We start from the raw sequence: 14,377 nt of genomic DNA, 5'->3' as shown, positions 1-14,377 counted from the left end.
CATGTTAATATAGATTTAGTATATTAATAGTTAATATAGAGAGTGTAGAGTTTTTCCATCTTGCTCCTGGGTTTCTCTAATTATTTAGTCAAGGTTCAACAATTGAATGAAAAAATCTGAAAGTGATTCGCTTTTTTACACATTTTTCATGTTGAATGTTCATGTTGTTTCATGATTAAATCATTTTTGACCATTGACATATATGTCAAACTGAGTCTAGTTTCTGCACGAGGAGCCAGTTGTTAAACTTCATGCTGCACAAATTTGATAAAATAAGTTTGTTCCAAATTGTTTTTCAGGTCCTCGGAATATATCTCACAGCTATTGTTTATTATATTATTATTCTAGGATCTTCTTTTTAAATTTTTAAATTTACTGACCTGAAAACTTTGTTTTATAGTGCAATACAATGAGATATTTGAAGGCACAGTGCTGTCAGAGTTTTAAATGTAGGGCCTTGAATGGAGATTTAATCTGAATAACTGTGATATTCTACAGTACCTAAAGTCCAGGATTGGAAAATTGTTCTCAAAGTGTAAGAAAATGGACCCTACTTCACAGAACTTGATCCACTTTCACCTTCAAAACACACTCTGGACATGTGACTCATGAAAATAGTAATATTTTCATATATATAATAGTAATATATACTGAAAAAAAAACGTATCTGTTGTAACCAGACAGTTTTCGTTGCTTCCGTGTTTAATCTCCAGTGTGAATGCAGCCGTCATATAAACGGCTCCACCCAAAATCTTATCATTTCAGACACTTTTCAGTGCAGTTTGGATCTTTATTATTTGCAGCGTTTTAAAGCGGAACACTTTGTTTTGCTCACATTCCCCTTTGTAAATTGTATCAGCAATATTATTGTAGTTAAGATCAATATACCTTAAAAAATTAGGTTCCACATATATTCCTTACATTTTAAGTTATAACAGTGGTTTGAATGACAAGATTTTAAAACCAACAACAAAAAGTAAAGAAAGTGAAGCAATCATTTCTTATGTATTCTTACTAATGCAAATTCAATTCATTTAATCTGTCTTTATCAAACAGAAACTGCTGATGAAAGTTGTTATCTTATTAATTGGATTAAATCGGACTATTGTATATAATTAATAATAAGGATTACATTTATATGTGTCATTGCAGTGAATTTACAGTTAACTTTTTTCTGGAAAAGTGCTCTTTACAGGTTTTTTTCCCACCTTTAGTTGTTGCTAAATAGGTGTGTGTGGAGTTGAGAGGAGGGCTGTGCTTTTAAAACCTGCTAATCCTGCTGTCCTCAATCTCTGCTGCCCGGCAGAGCAGGAGGAGGAGGAGCAGGAGGAGGAGGAGGAGGAGGCAGCAGGACGGACGCGCTCCGCTCCGCTCCTCTGCCACCAAAACTTTGTAGCCTTCGGCTCCCGGCAGCCACACAGACACCCCTCCACAGAGGTCACACACTTTTCTTCTGCTTTGCACCGCTGGAAAGTGAGGCGACCGCGGCCCGGCGTGCGGAGGGGCATCGCTTCTCCCCGGGGTTAATCCTATTTCCCAGGAGGACTTTAAATATCTGCTGCAATGAGCACAGCGTAAAACTCAGACGGTGACTCCAGCAAGCTGGAGTCGGTGATCCAGGTGAGGCACGGAGGGACGATCTCCGCCTCTCACTGCGCTCATCGTGATGTGACGTCGTTCACCCTCTCATGTGTTCCCCTACTCGCCAGTGTCACCGCTCAGTCTGTCATGTTTCTGCGAGGTTTATCAGGTTTTGCGGTCTCGTGTGTAGCGTTTGTGTGCTTTGTGCTGTTCTTTGCCCCAGAAGCTGGAAGAGAGCGTTCTGTCTGAGGAGAAGAAGCTGACCGTCCGGGGTCCCTCGCCCGACGACCCCCCTACATGTCTGCCAGCCAGAGTCCGAGAGATTGTCACAAAGAATCTCAACGACAGCGTGAGTCCTCTTCGGTACCTTATCAAACCAGGTTTGATTCCTCTGCCCTTCTGTAAGCTTTCTGTGTCCTGTCCCCTCCGTCTCTGCCTCCTGTGGACAGGGGGAGCCATGTCCTCCGTCATGTCCCTCCAGGAGGAGAACCGGGTGCTGCAGGTGGAGCTGGCGAGGCTGGAGGACCTGCTGGCGCACAGCAGAGCCGACCGAGACGAGCTCGCCATCAAGTACGGCGCAATCAGTGAGCGGGTAAGCAGCGACGCCGGTACGCCTGGCGACGGCCGGATCGGCAGAAATGCACTGAAGAGATGAAATAGGGGCACTGAGTCGAGTTTTATCCTAATAAAACTGAGTTGAATGGAAATGACTTGTAATAAAGTCACAGGCTGGTGTCGAGGCGCTCCAGGTGCTTTGTTACTGGGAACACTGTGGCACTTTTTTCTTTTCAACATTTCAGTGTTTTCTCCCCCTTTCTTTGTCTGAGATTTGCTCGTCTCCCAGGTGATGGGGGGTGGTATGAGCTGGAGTGGAATGTTGCCATGGCGTCTGTCACCCCGGGTGACTGTAAACAGGGGCTTGAGTGGTTTTGAGCGATGTGGCAGTGGGTGGGTGGGCTGCACAGCCCCGTTTTGGGTTGATCATTATACTGCGTCCACCGGCCAACAGGCTGCAGAAGTCACATGTCCCTGAAGGGAGTTACTGCCTCCATCAAACTCTCACTGGATTCTGCAAAGTGATAGCGAACAGCTGTGGCTGCAGCGGTCATAAGAAGCTCTGAATAGCTTTGTAAATGGACAGAATCCAGCAGCAGTGCTGTGACCATCTGTACAGTGTCTTGGTGTGACCTTAACCCTCCTCGCCCTCCTGCCTCCGACCTTTATTGAAACCACAGCTGGAGCAGGCGCTGCGCCTGGAAACGGGAGACGGGGACCGTGACTCGCCGGAGTCTCGCTGCCTGGCTCAGCAGAACGTGGATCTGCGGCGGCGGCTGGACGAGGAGCAAGCGGCCTACAAGCGCAAACTCACCGCCTACCAGGAGGGCAGCAGAGGCAGGCGCAGCTGGTGCAGAAGCTGCAGGCCAAGGTAGGCCTGTTTCAGTCCGTCCCTCCCTGAGGAGGGTCAGAGGTCACCTGTCCTCTGCTGCTTCAGGTGCTGCAGTATAAGAAGAGGTGTGGCGATCTGGAGCAGACGCTGCAGGAGAAGTCGTCTGAGTTGGAGAAACACAGTGTGGGTGTAGGTGGAGTGCATTGATGAGAAACTTCTCCAGACAGCTTTTCAGAAATCTGATTGTCACGTGCAAATCTCCTCTCAGAGCCACAGCGAGACATCAAACGGCGCCACCAGGACGAGGCGAGCAGCAACCTGGAGGATGCTTTGATCCGGCTGGAGGAGGAACAGCAGAGGTCAGACTTCAATCAGCCCGCTCTGCTGCTGTCCTTCATGTCTGTGACGCCCTCAGCCTGTCCCTGGACTGACAGAAGTATTGAAGGCTGAACCGGGAATTCATCGTTTTGGTTTCATTGTTCGTTTTTTGCACCCTTTGTTTGGCTGTTTGTAATCTTGTTGTGTGTTTCCAGGAGCAGCAGTTTGTCTGCGGTGAACTCCATGCTCCGGGAGCAGTTGGAACAGGCCGGCCTGGCCAACGAGGCTCTCAGTCAGGACATCCGCCGGCTCACCGCCGACTGGACCAAAGCCAGAGAGGAGCTGGAACAGAAGGAGTCCGACTGGAGGAGGGAGGAGGAGGTGGGAGAGGGATGCTGCCCGAACTCTGAAGCGCTTCAAGCGCAGAGGCGGCGAATTCATGATGCTCTGCTCCCCGTTCAGTCTTTCCACAGCTACTTCAGCAGCGAACACGGCCGTCTGCTCACGCTGTGGCGACAGGTTGTCGGGTTCAGGAGGCACGTTTGTGAGATGAAGACCGCCACTGAGAGGTGGAAACTTTAAAACCCTACATGTTGTAAAAACAATGTGTCCGTTTCCTCTTCATGTGTGGGATCATCTTTTCTCTCAGAGACCTGTCGGAGGTGCGTAACGAGCTCTCCCGGATGTCCCACTCCGCTCACGTGTCCTGCGCCGGCGTGTCCGCCCCTGCACTGCCGGGAGGAAGGAGCCGCTCTGGCGCTGGAGCGGGAGAAATCGTCCGAGTCCAGCTGGAGCAGCAGCTGAGAGAGCGAGTGACTGAGATGATGAACCTTCAGACCAGAGCAGACGCAGAGAGAAGTGAGCTCAGCCTCAGGTCAGTGGCAGCATGGTTTCCGCTCAGCACAGCTTCATACTGCTGTTTTTAGAGCCTGAGCTCTGTTAAAAATATGTCTATTTCCTTTTTCACCTGTGCTTTCAGGTTATCAGACTCTTTGCGAGAGATGGAGCGACTGAAGAATCAAATTGAAGAGCGGGACAGAGAAATCGCCGCCCTAGGGAGGAGGCTGGAGGTGAGACGGACGGACGCCAGGACCGTGATGCTCACGTTTTCTCAACTTCCTCCTGCATGAAACCCTGCGCTTCGTTTCAGGAGCAGAGCGGCAACGACGAGACTGACATGCAGATGGTGAGAGCTCACAGCGAGACGCTGCTGGACACACTGCGGGACATCGCACAGGTACACACACACACACACACACTCGACAGTTCATCACGAAGGCAGCGCTTCATTTCGCTGTCGTCTCGCAGAGCGTCCTGTCAGACGGGGAGTCGTCGTCAGAGGCGGATCAGGACAACTCCGGGGCTCCGCTGCTGTGGTTGATCCGTGACTCCTCCCCCCTCAGGGCCTCGTCTCCTCGGAGGGCGGCCTCCCCGACTCGAGCCTCCTCGCTGCCCCCTCTCCCGGAGGCCGCGCTGTCGGCTCTCCGGTCGGCAGTCGCCAGCAAGACGCTGCAGCTGCAGGTGACGCGTGATGAAGAACTACCACACACACACACACACACACACACACACACAGTCGAACTGTATGCTGGTTTTGATCTTAAAGCGAGGTGTTATATGCTGGGAGCTGCCCAGTATGGTAGGTGTACCAGTGAAGGAGCCTACAGTCATTTAATGTGTCAAACTGTGTTATTTTGAGTTATTATGCATTTGAGGTTTGTTTTAAAGGACCAAAATCCCTAAAAGATCATCTTAGGGCTTTTTTGTAATACAGGTGACTTCTTGCTACAATGTTTTTACGTAATTAACCTACTTAAATGTGATTTTTACTGAATATTTAGAAAATCTTGCTCCATTAACATGCACTTCAACGATGTGTCTGCACCTCATTCGTTCTGCTCGTGTCTTGATGTCTGCAGGACGTCCGAGGTCGTTTGCTCAGTGCCCAGGCTTCAGTGCAACAGTTACGGAAGCAGCTCTCAGAGTCGGATTTGGCCAAAAAGGACGCCGAACACGAAACCAAGTGCTGCAGCGCGAGAGGGACTCTGCTCAGAGAGAGAGGAGGCCGTCCAGAAGGAGAAAGAGCGTCTGAAGCAGGAGCGAGACACAGTCACCAGGTTGGCAGACAGCTACCTCCCCTCCTGCAGCGTCCTGTTAGCCGTCAGATCCTGGCCTGTCCTTAACTCTGTGTGTTCCTGCCTCCAGTGAGAAGGTGAACCTGGAGAAGCTGGTCCAGACGGCGCAGAGCAGCAGTCAGATCCTGCAGATGGACTGTGAGAAGCTCCAGCTGACCCTGACCTCCCTGCAGCGCGAGCGAGACCACGAGAGGGAGGAGAAGGAGGCCGTCATGCAGGAGAGGACCGGGCGAAGGCGGAGGCTCAGAGGATGTAAGCAGGCCGATCAATGGCGATTAAGTGAACGTGATCCCGGTGCTAATCCGCCAGACGAAGAGCAGGGCATACACAGCACACACAAGGAGCTATTTAAAAGCTCTTTACAAGCTTCACCTTCATTTATCTTTTAAACACTATTAACCCCAAAACTTCTTGACTCCATTCAAATGAAAGAAATGTGTGAAAAACACTACTTTCCACTGCGATACATCACAGTGCAATACTTTGAGCTTTGCGTTGTCTTCTTCCAGACAGAAGCAGTGGGATCATGGCGAGAGCCGAGCCTCGGCTCTGCGCGGCGAGCTGTCTGCTGTGAAGGAGACCCACCAGCAGGGGGAAGTTGAGAGGCAGCTGCTGGAGCGGGAGAAAGCCCAGCTGTCTGAAGCACTTGCCCGGGTAAGAAAAGACAACTTGAACTCTGCTGAACTCCTGTAGATTTAGATTTTATGTAGATTTTTTTTTTTTTTGTATTTTCTCCTCCAGGCTGAGAGCAGCAACACTGAGCTGTCCCTGCTGATCAACAAGCTCCAGTCTGAGGACGCAGCGCTCAGAGACTCCCTGGCAAAGATGGGCGGCATGAATGAGAGCCTGGCCCAGGATAAGGTCGACCTAAACACCTACATCCTCCAGGTGAGGACAGATTACAACTCTGTCATGGGGTTTTCTTGCAACAATAAGATGTTCTGCTTCCAGAGCTCTTAATATGAACTTTCCCTCCTGTTGCTGTTTGTCAGCTGGAGGAGGAGAAGGCCCTCCTGCAGGCGCAGAGGCGTGAAGCGGAGCAGGAGAAGCTGACCATCAGGGACGAGCTGGTCCGGCTGGAGCAGGACCGGCTGGAGCAGGAATCCTCCCGCATCACGCTGCAACAGTCGCTGCAGGACACCGAGCTGGGCCGGGCGGGGATGGAGGCCGAGCTGCAGAGCCTCCGGACCGAGAGGCTGAAGCTGCAGGAGAGAGTCACTCAGGTGGACCACAGATTGATCAAAAAGTGTTTAATTCCTACATTTGGAACTGATTTAATCTCAAAATGTGGCTCCAAGCACCATGCATTCACTATAAGCTCCAGCTCATCTCAGCGTGTCGACTGTGTGGCAGCTCTGTGGGGAGGTGACCTCTCTGGGCTCAGAGCTGAGCCTGATCAGAGGAGAGGGCCAGAGGAATGAGGTGGCCTTGGAGGAGGCCGGCCGCAGTCGCGCTGAACTGGCTCGAGATAAAGCGGCTCTGGTGGTCCAGCTGACGGCGTCGGAGAGAGAAAACACCATGCTGTCAGAGGAGCTGGCTGCGTTCAGGTTGGAGCTGTGCTTCTGGCTTATTCCTTACTGTATTTTTTACAATACAGCCTGTGCAGTACAAATATATTTTGTTGTGATAATAATCACTAATATAAATCGATATACTGTATATCAAACTGTGAAGGAAATGTTTATTTCTACCAACAACTTGCTCAGGCATGTAGTCTTTCATAAAAAAAAATGCTGCTGCCCTTTTAAAAATGCTTCATGAATGTCTTTCATTCGGTGCTGTATTTAAAACTTGTAGGTCTTTTGTTTCGTGTGTGATTTGCGTTTGTGACCTGCAGGTCGGAGCGGGAATCGCTGGAAACCAGCCTGTTTGACGTGCAGCAGCAGCTGGTCCAGGTGGAGTCTCGCAGAGAGCAGCTGGAGGCGGAGAACCAGAACCTCCGAGTCCGATGTGAGACGTCAGCAGGTGAGAGAGAAGATGAGGAAGCTCTTAACGGGAGACATAGCTGGCTCGTGTTGTGGCGCGATGAGAGCCGAATGGCTGAGCTTGTTGTTGTGTTTTTGCTTGGCCTTGCAGCTGAGCTGAGGCGTGCGCGCTCAGACGCGGAGAACGCGTCTTCCCAGGCTGAGAGGGACAAACAGGCTGTGACTCAGGCCCTAAATGCTGCACAGCTGGAGGCCCAGCAGGCCTTACGCAAGGCCGCCGCCGAGCACCAGGAGGAGCTGGACCGGCTGGTTTCAGAGAAGGTGAGTGAGTTCACACACACACACACACACACACGGTTTCACATGGTTTTACTAATGGAGTGCTTGCGATGAGCTTTGTGCCGTTTGGCCTTGCAGGAAGTTGTGCGGCACGGCCTGCTGATGGAACACGAGGTGGAGCTGAGGAAGCTCAGGCAGGAGATCGAGGAGCAGCTCCAGAGGTCGAAGAGGGAGCGGGAGGAGCTGCGCGATGAGCTGAGCAGTCTGCAGCATGACAGGGATCAGTGTCTGCTGCAGGCCGAAACGGAGAAACAGCAGGTCTGATCTGAGGCTCAAACTGGGGAACGTTTCCCATCTTCGTATTTAATAATATGCAGAATATTCTCTCTCTTCTCAGGCCCTGTCGCTGAAGGAGGCAGAGAAAACGGTTTTGTCTGACAGGGTGTCCAGTCTGCAGGCGGAGCTGTCAGCCGCGGTGCTGGAGGCCGAGCGAATGTCCAGAGAAGTCGCTCATTACAAAGAGCAGGAGCAGGTGATCGTAGACGTGCTGGAAACGTCACACTTTGACCCGATCCATCTTTTGCGGCTTTGCGTGCGTCACAAAAACAGGATTTAGTGACAAGATTTTGTCTTTCAGATCAGAGTCGGCGCTCTGACTAGTGAGCTGCAGGAGCTCCGCTCCCAGCAGGAAGACGCTGCCTCTGCCCACGAGAGGGAGCTCCACAGTCTACGAGAGGCCTGTACCGATCTGCGCTCACGCGCCGACGTGGCCCTTAAAGAGGTAACGGATCCAAGAAGAAAGACCTGCGTAACATTCATGTCTTTAAACTGCAGCCTAACCAGAGAACCTCAGCATGTTTGATGGATGTAATGAAAATTATTCCCATACATTCATTGATTCAAGAAGCGTGACGTTTCCCCCCGCAGCTGGAGCAGTGCAGGGCGTCGCTCTCGGCGGCCGAGGAGTCTCGAGACCGGCTGAAGCGGGACTCGCTGGAGGCCGCGCCGCCTGAGCCAAAGTCAGGACTCCGCAGAAAACTGCAGGAGGGAGGCGGCGGAGCTGCGGCGCAACCTGTCCGACGTCTCCATGGAGCGAGACGCCCTCGGCCAGTCCACACACACCTGAGAAACTCTGCGCAGCGCAGATTCGGAGAGGATCAGGTACGCAGAGAAGCAGGAGCAAACTCATCCGGGTTCAGGAGTCCTGATATATTGAAACAAACCTGTGTTGGGTTTGTCAGCGTGAAGCGACAGTGTGAAGAGAAGGAGCGGCTCGCTGTGCTGGAGGAGACGCTGTCGTCCACCCAGAAGGAGGTGACGGAGCTGCGGAGCTGCCTGAGGGAGGTGGAGAGGTCGCGGCTGGAGGCTCGGCGGGAGCTGCAGGAGCTCCGCCGACAGGTCAGACACACTTCTGTCACACATCTGTCTCTGACTCCAAACTCAGGGTTCAGTCAGTGAACTAGATTGGAGATTTTCATGGTGGCGATGCGGTTTTTGCTTTTTCTGTCTTCAGCTGAAGGTTCTTGAAGGAGAGAAGCAGCAGAGAGGGAGGGAGGTGGCCGAGCTGCAGACTCGTCTGTCACTAGAGGAGCAGAGAGGAGGAGAAAGGAAAAGATGTTTTTACCCTCAAACAGAAGCTGATTGAAGCGGAAGCAGCCCGAGACTCCCTCAAGAAAGAGGTGAGGACAGAAAGTGAGGAGATTGGCTGCTCCGGGTTGGACCGAGTGCCTTCAGAGTGTGGCGTCTCTGTTCCTGGCAGCTCTGTGTGACTCAGAAGCGTCTGCTGGAGTCGGAGTCCGGCTGGCGCAGCTGCGAGCGCGAGCTGACCGCCCAGCTGCAGGAGGCCCGCGGCTGCGAGAAGAAGCTCCAGGACGAAGCCAAGAACCTCTCCCTGCGCGCCCAGGCGGCCCAGGACGCCGCCGCCCAGTCCGGCCTGCAGCTGAGCGAGGCGCAGGGGCGTCTGGACGCCACGGAGGCCGAGCTGTCCCGGGCCGAGGTGGGCAGGAGGGAGCTGGAGTTCCGTCTGAGCAGCCTCCAGTCGGCGCTGACCAGGACGCTGGGCATCGGGGCCAGCGGCCGGGGGGGCCGGGGCCGGAGCCCCGGGGGCAGCTCCACGTCTCCCGGCACCGTGTCCCGCCACCACAGCGTCTCGCCGCTGCGCTCCTCGCTGTCGCCTCCGAAAGGTGCGAATGATTCGTACAGGATTGATAGGATCTGTCTTTGATTTCTCAACAGGTTTACTCCACGGTGGAAACTCTTTGTCTTCTTTTAAAGCAGAATTCCAGGTCAGCACCCCTGACAACCTCTCAGGAGCTGCTTCCCCTGAGAGAGGAGACACCCCTCTGCCCCTTCCCCTGCCAGACCTGGACCCCGAGACGCTCCGGAGTGGCCTCAGAGACTTCCTGCAGGAGCTGCGTGACGCACACAGGGAGAGGGTCAGAGGAGCCAAACTCCACAAACATATTTGCAGTAATCCCGGGATCATGTTTTTGTTTGTTTGGTTAAAGTCTTTGTTTATTGCTGATTTTAAAGGACGATGCGCGCTGCCAGCTGGGGACGCTCCAGCGGGAGCTGGAGGAGCTGCAGGGGGAGCGGGACTCGGCACAGAGCCGCCTCGCTCAGCTGCAGAACACCTTACAGGACTACCAAGAAGGTCGGCATCCTGTAGTGATAAACTGGAAAGAACGATCAGATTTGTGGTCGAGACTCTTACTTTTTAAACTGAATGCGGAGACATTTAGCTGTTGACCAAAGCTCTCTGTGTGGTTGTAGGAAAGCGTGGCCTGGACGAGCGTCTGACCACCACCCAGATCCTGCTGCAGCAGCAGGAGGAGGCGGCCAGGAGAGCAGACCGAGAGAGGGGGCGCTCAGCGACAGGGTGAAGGATTTAGAGCGAACCCTGCAGGCCTCGGAGACAGAAAAGAAGCACATTCAGGTATTCGCCCGTTTGAGCTTGCGCGCGCTCATATTGTCTCCCAACGGCGGCGACCGCTGAGCTGCCACAGTCACCATATGGCAGCACTCAGCGGCGGAGCTGCGTGTGTCAGGGAACATAATAACAACAGATGCTCCGCGCCTCTCGTGACGTCTCGGTGTTGACAGGAGGAGTTGACACTCAAGCAGACTGCGGACGATTGTTAAAAATAAGAAAGCAACAGTTAGGTTAAAATATTTGTGATCATGACAAAAAGCTTCGGTGTTCGTGACCTCCGTCTCCCTCGCGCTCCTGCAGGATCAGCTGAACAAGCAGCGAGCGAGATGCGCCTGGAGGCGGAGAGGAGGCGCCTGCGGGAGGCGCTGGAGGCGGCCGAGGCCCGGGCCACCCGGGTGGAGCTGGGGAGGCGCAGCCTGGAGGGGGAGCTGCAGAGGCTCAAGCTGAGTCTGGGAGACCGGGAGGCCGAGAGCCACGCCTCCCAGGAGCGCCACGACTCCCTCCTCAAACAGGTCAGACCCGCAGACACCCATTCGTTCGTTCACAGCTTCCTTCAGTAATTAAACCGTTTCTTCGCCCTGCAGGTTTCAGATGGAGAATCTCGCGTGTCTCTGATGCACAGAGAGGTGGAGAGGCTGAGCCAGGCTCTGCTCAAAGCACAAGAAAACGAATCTCTGCTCAAAGAGAAGACCAGCTCTCTCCACCAGGCGCTCCAGGATTCGGCGGCCACTCACAGCGCCACGCAGAGCCGCCTGGTCGCCCTGCAGAAGACGCTGAGCTCGGTGGAACAGGACAAGCGGCTCCTACAGGTGAGTCGGTCAGAGGAGAGGAAACACGGAGCCGGGAGATGAGCGTGGGGGTGTGATGGTTGCTCTGTTTTCATCAGGATCGGATGGATGAAATGCGGGCCTCTTTGGCTGAAGCCAAGAGAAACATGGTCGCCCTCGGTGATCGCGTGCAGAGCCTCCAGAGTGAGCTGAACCAGAGCGAGCTGCGGCGAGAGGAGCTGGAGGTGGAGCTCAGCAACGCTCAGGAGGTCAGAGGCCACCGAAACCACGCGGAGAGAAGACAGAACCCCCGGTGACTTCAGGCTCTACAGACTCCTGTCCTTGTGCTTGCCCTCAGGCACTGCGTCAGCGGTCAGCCGGGCTGGTGGAGGCTCAGCGCGGCGTCCAGTCAGCCCAGACCGAGCGGGCAGCTCTGGAGGAGCGACTCAGGGGGCTGCAGAGAGCCGTCGCCATGGAGACGGAGAAAAAAGACGCGGAGCGACAGGCCGTCAGGCTGGAGAAGGACAAGAACGCACTGAGGAACACGCTGGATAAGGTCCGCACAGCAAAACCTCTGATTTAAAAAAAATAAACCCAAAGGCTTGAAAATGTACTGTTCCGATGAAACGCTGGTGGTTTCCCTCATCGCTTCTGTGATCCAGGTGGAGCGTCAGAAGCTGAAGTCCGAGGAAGGCACCATGCGTCTGTCGGCGGGAGAAAAGCCGTCTGGATCGAACTCTGGGCACGGCGGAGCAGGAGCTGCAGGAGGCGCAGCAGCAGATCCTCATCCTGCAGGTGAGCGGCGCTGCGATCGCACACATCCTCCAGCGAAGGAAAATCACCCTGAGAGCCGCTGCTGGACGCGTGAAAGCAGCTCTTCATGGAATAGTAAACTTACCAACGCTACTTTGTTCCTGTAACAGAGTAACTCTTCTGCTCCACATGTCAGTTGGAGGTGAAAGTCTGAGCAGACGAAACAAAAAAAAGACAAAGTAAAAGTTTACAATTACTCTGATGAATGTAAAAACCTGAGCTGAAATGCCATCTAACATCTATAATGTATCAGTTTTATCAAAACAACTTTAAGACACAAAACAACAAAAGGTTCAGGATTTTTTTTTTACTCTGTAAATAAAATCTGCACCATTTCTCTCAACCATCCATTTTTTTGTGGAATTTCCTTCTTTATAGCCTTGGTGCTGAACTAGAAACATGAGGCTTTTCTTTTTTTTTCTAACCACAGACCTGCAATAAATGAGCAAATAAATGAAGCAGCAGTGGGTTTTTAGAGGAATTCAGCAACGGTCATTAAAGTTGTTTATTTCAGACTGCTTTCACATTTCAGACTAGTTTTTATTTCTTTCCATTTTTTCAAGTTTTTCACAGACTATTTAGGTCTTATTGGCCAAGAAGCTGCAATTTAATAACTTCAGAGACTGCATATGTTAGTATTTTAGCATTAGTTTCATGCTGTTCTCTATCTCTAAGTCACTTATTGTTGTTTATTTCTGAAACAATCAGCATGTGGTGAAACTTGAAGCACCTGAATGTTTTGTTGTTTTCGTCTGTGTTGTTGTGGCTCAGAAAGTGAACTGTGTGTGTTTCCCGTGCTGGGCAGACTCAGCTGACCGACATGGAGCAGTCCCACAGCCTGTGCGAGAGCCTGGCCAGGCAGCGCGACGAAGCCCAGCGAGAGGCGGAGAGGACGAGGAGCAGCTTCAGGGACATGGAGCGAACGCTGGGCACCAGGGAGCGAGCCCACCGCCACAGGGTCAAGGGCTGGAGGAGCAGGTAGCACGTGAGACAGGCAGGACGCACCGATGCGTCTCTGTTTGCTTCATCAAAGACAAAAAAGACACGTGTCTTCTAGTAGGATACTGAGATACTGACAGGGTTAGTCTTACCAAGGCTTCATGGATTGTTGGTGACTGTTGCTGTCGCTGCTGCAGGTCTCCACCCTGAAGGAGCAGCTCCAGCAGGAGATGAAGCGCCGGCAGCCGTCTCTCCCGTCCTCTTTCCTGTCGACAGGAGACTGAGGAGCACCGGCGCCGCTCTCTGCTCATCATTAACAACTCTAACTCCCAGAAATGTGCTCCTTCTCTAACTGTACTGTTTAAAATTGCTCTGATTTGTGACACTGAACACTATTGTTATCCTGCAGGGAGTCTTTGATATTTTGAATTGTTAAGAAAAAGAGACTTAGATGAGGTACAGGGAGATGTAGAGATGTGATTCAGTGCGGCGTTGAAAACTCCCACGGTTGACAGATTACGGGCAGCCGTCTGAATTCGATCTTTGCACAACATCGGCCGCAAACGTCCTGCTCCTCCTGAAAAAGCCCCGCAGGATTCTCAGGCAGACCGTGGAGACGGAGGAGAAGAATGAAAACCCGCCAGCTTTAGGTTTTGGCCTCGATTCCTTCGCGTTCAAATGAAAAGCTGAGAACAGCAAATGAAAAACGGCTTGAGCATCATGAAGGAACTGCACTGTATTTTGTCTCAGGCACAGATTTGACTGATTATATGACATGAAGAGAGTATTTTATGGATATTTGCTAGAATATTGACTACAGTTTGACTATAAACCTACAGTGTTTTATTAGTGTATTATTTTACCAGATGGCTATACTTTTTACTTACTGTTTTCATCTTGGCAGACGGAGTCTTAACATGGACGGTGAACATTGGAACCACATGTTTGCAGGAGAATAAACGTAACTCATGTTTGTTCATAAACAGCTTTCAGCGCACCGAGCCGCAGCCTCCCGTTTTATTTACTTCACTCCACAAACACAGTTTAAACAGATTAACATTTAACAGGACGGGACAAACTAACCGCTGTTTTAAACTGTCATAGTTTGGTAGTTTTCTGCTTGCTCAAAGTGACATTATTCAAATAGGATAGAAAGTGTTAATATATTCAATAAAGTATGAAGTCAAACTTCATAATAAATGTTAGAATTCAGCCACATCTTGTATTAATCGTCGAAACTCTCACAAAACAGGGTTTGTACGTCTCAAAGGATGTCAAAACAGGTTTGTACGTCTCAAAGG

General features: G+C 51.9%; 1 pseudogene; it reads left to right on the top strand.

Moving 5' to 3' along the window:
- The first annotated feature begins 1,460 nt into the window (after positions 1 to 1,460).
- Positions 1,461 to 13,915, top strand: LOC115389049 (rootletin-like; annotated as a pseudogene).
- The last annotated feature ends 462 nt before the right edge of the window (positions 13,916 to 14,377 follow it).

This window comes from Salarias fasciatus, chromosome 5 (genome assembly GCF_902148845.1).
Source record: "Salarias fasciatus chromosome 5, fSalaFa1.1, whole genome shotgun sequence".
Classification (NCBI taxonomy): domain Eukaryota; kingdom Metazoa; phylum Chordata; class Actinopteri; order Blenniiformes; family Blenniidae; genus Salarias; species Salarias fasciatus.
Note: the sequence above shows the minus strand (reverse complement) of the source record. Positions and strands in the feature narration are given on the sequence as shown.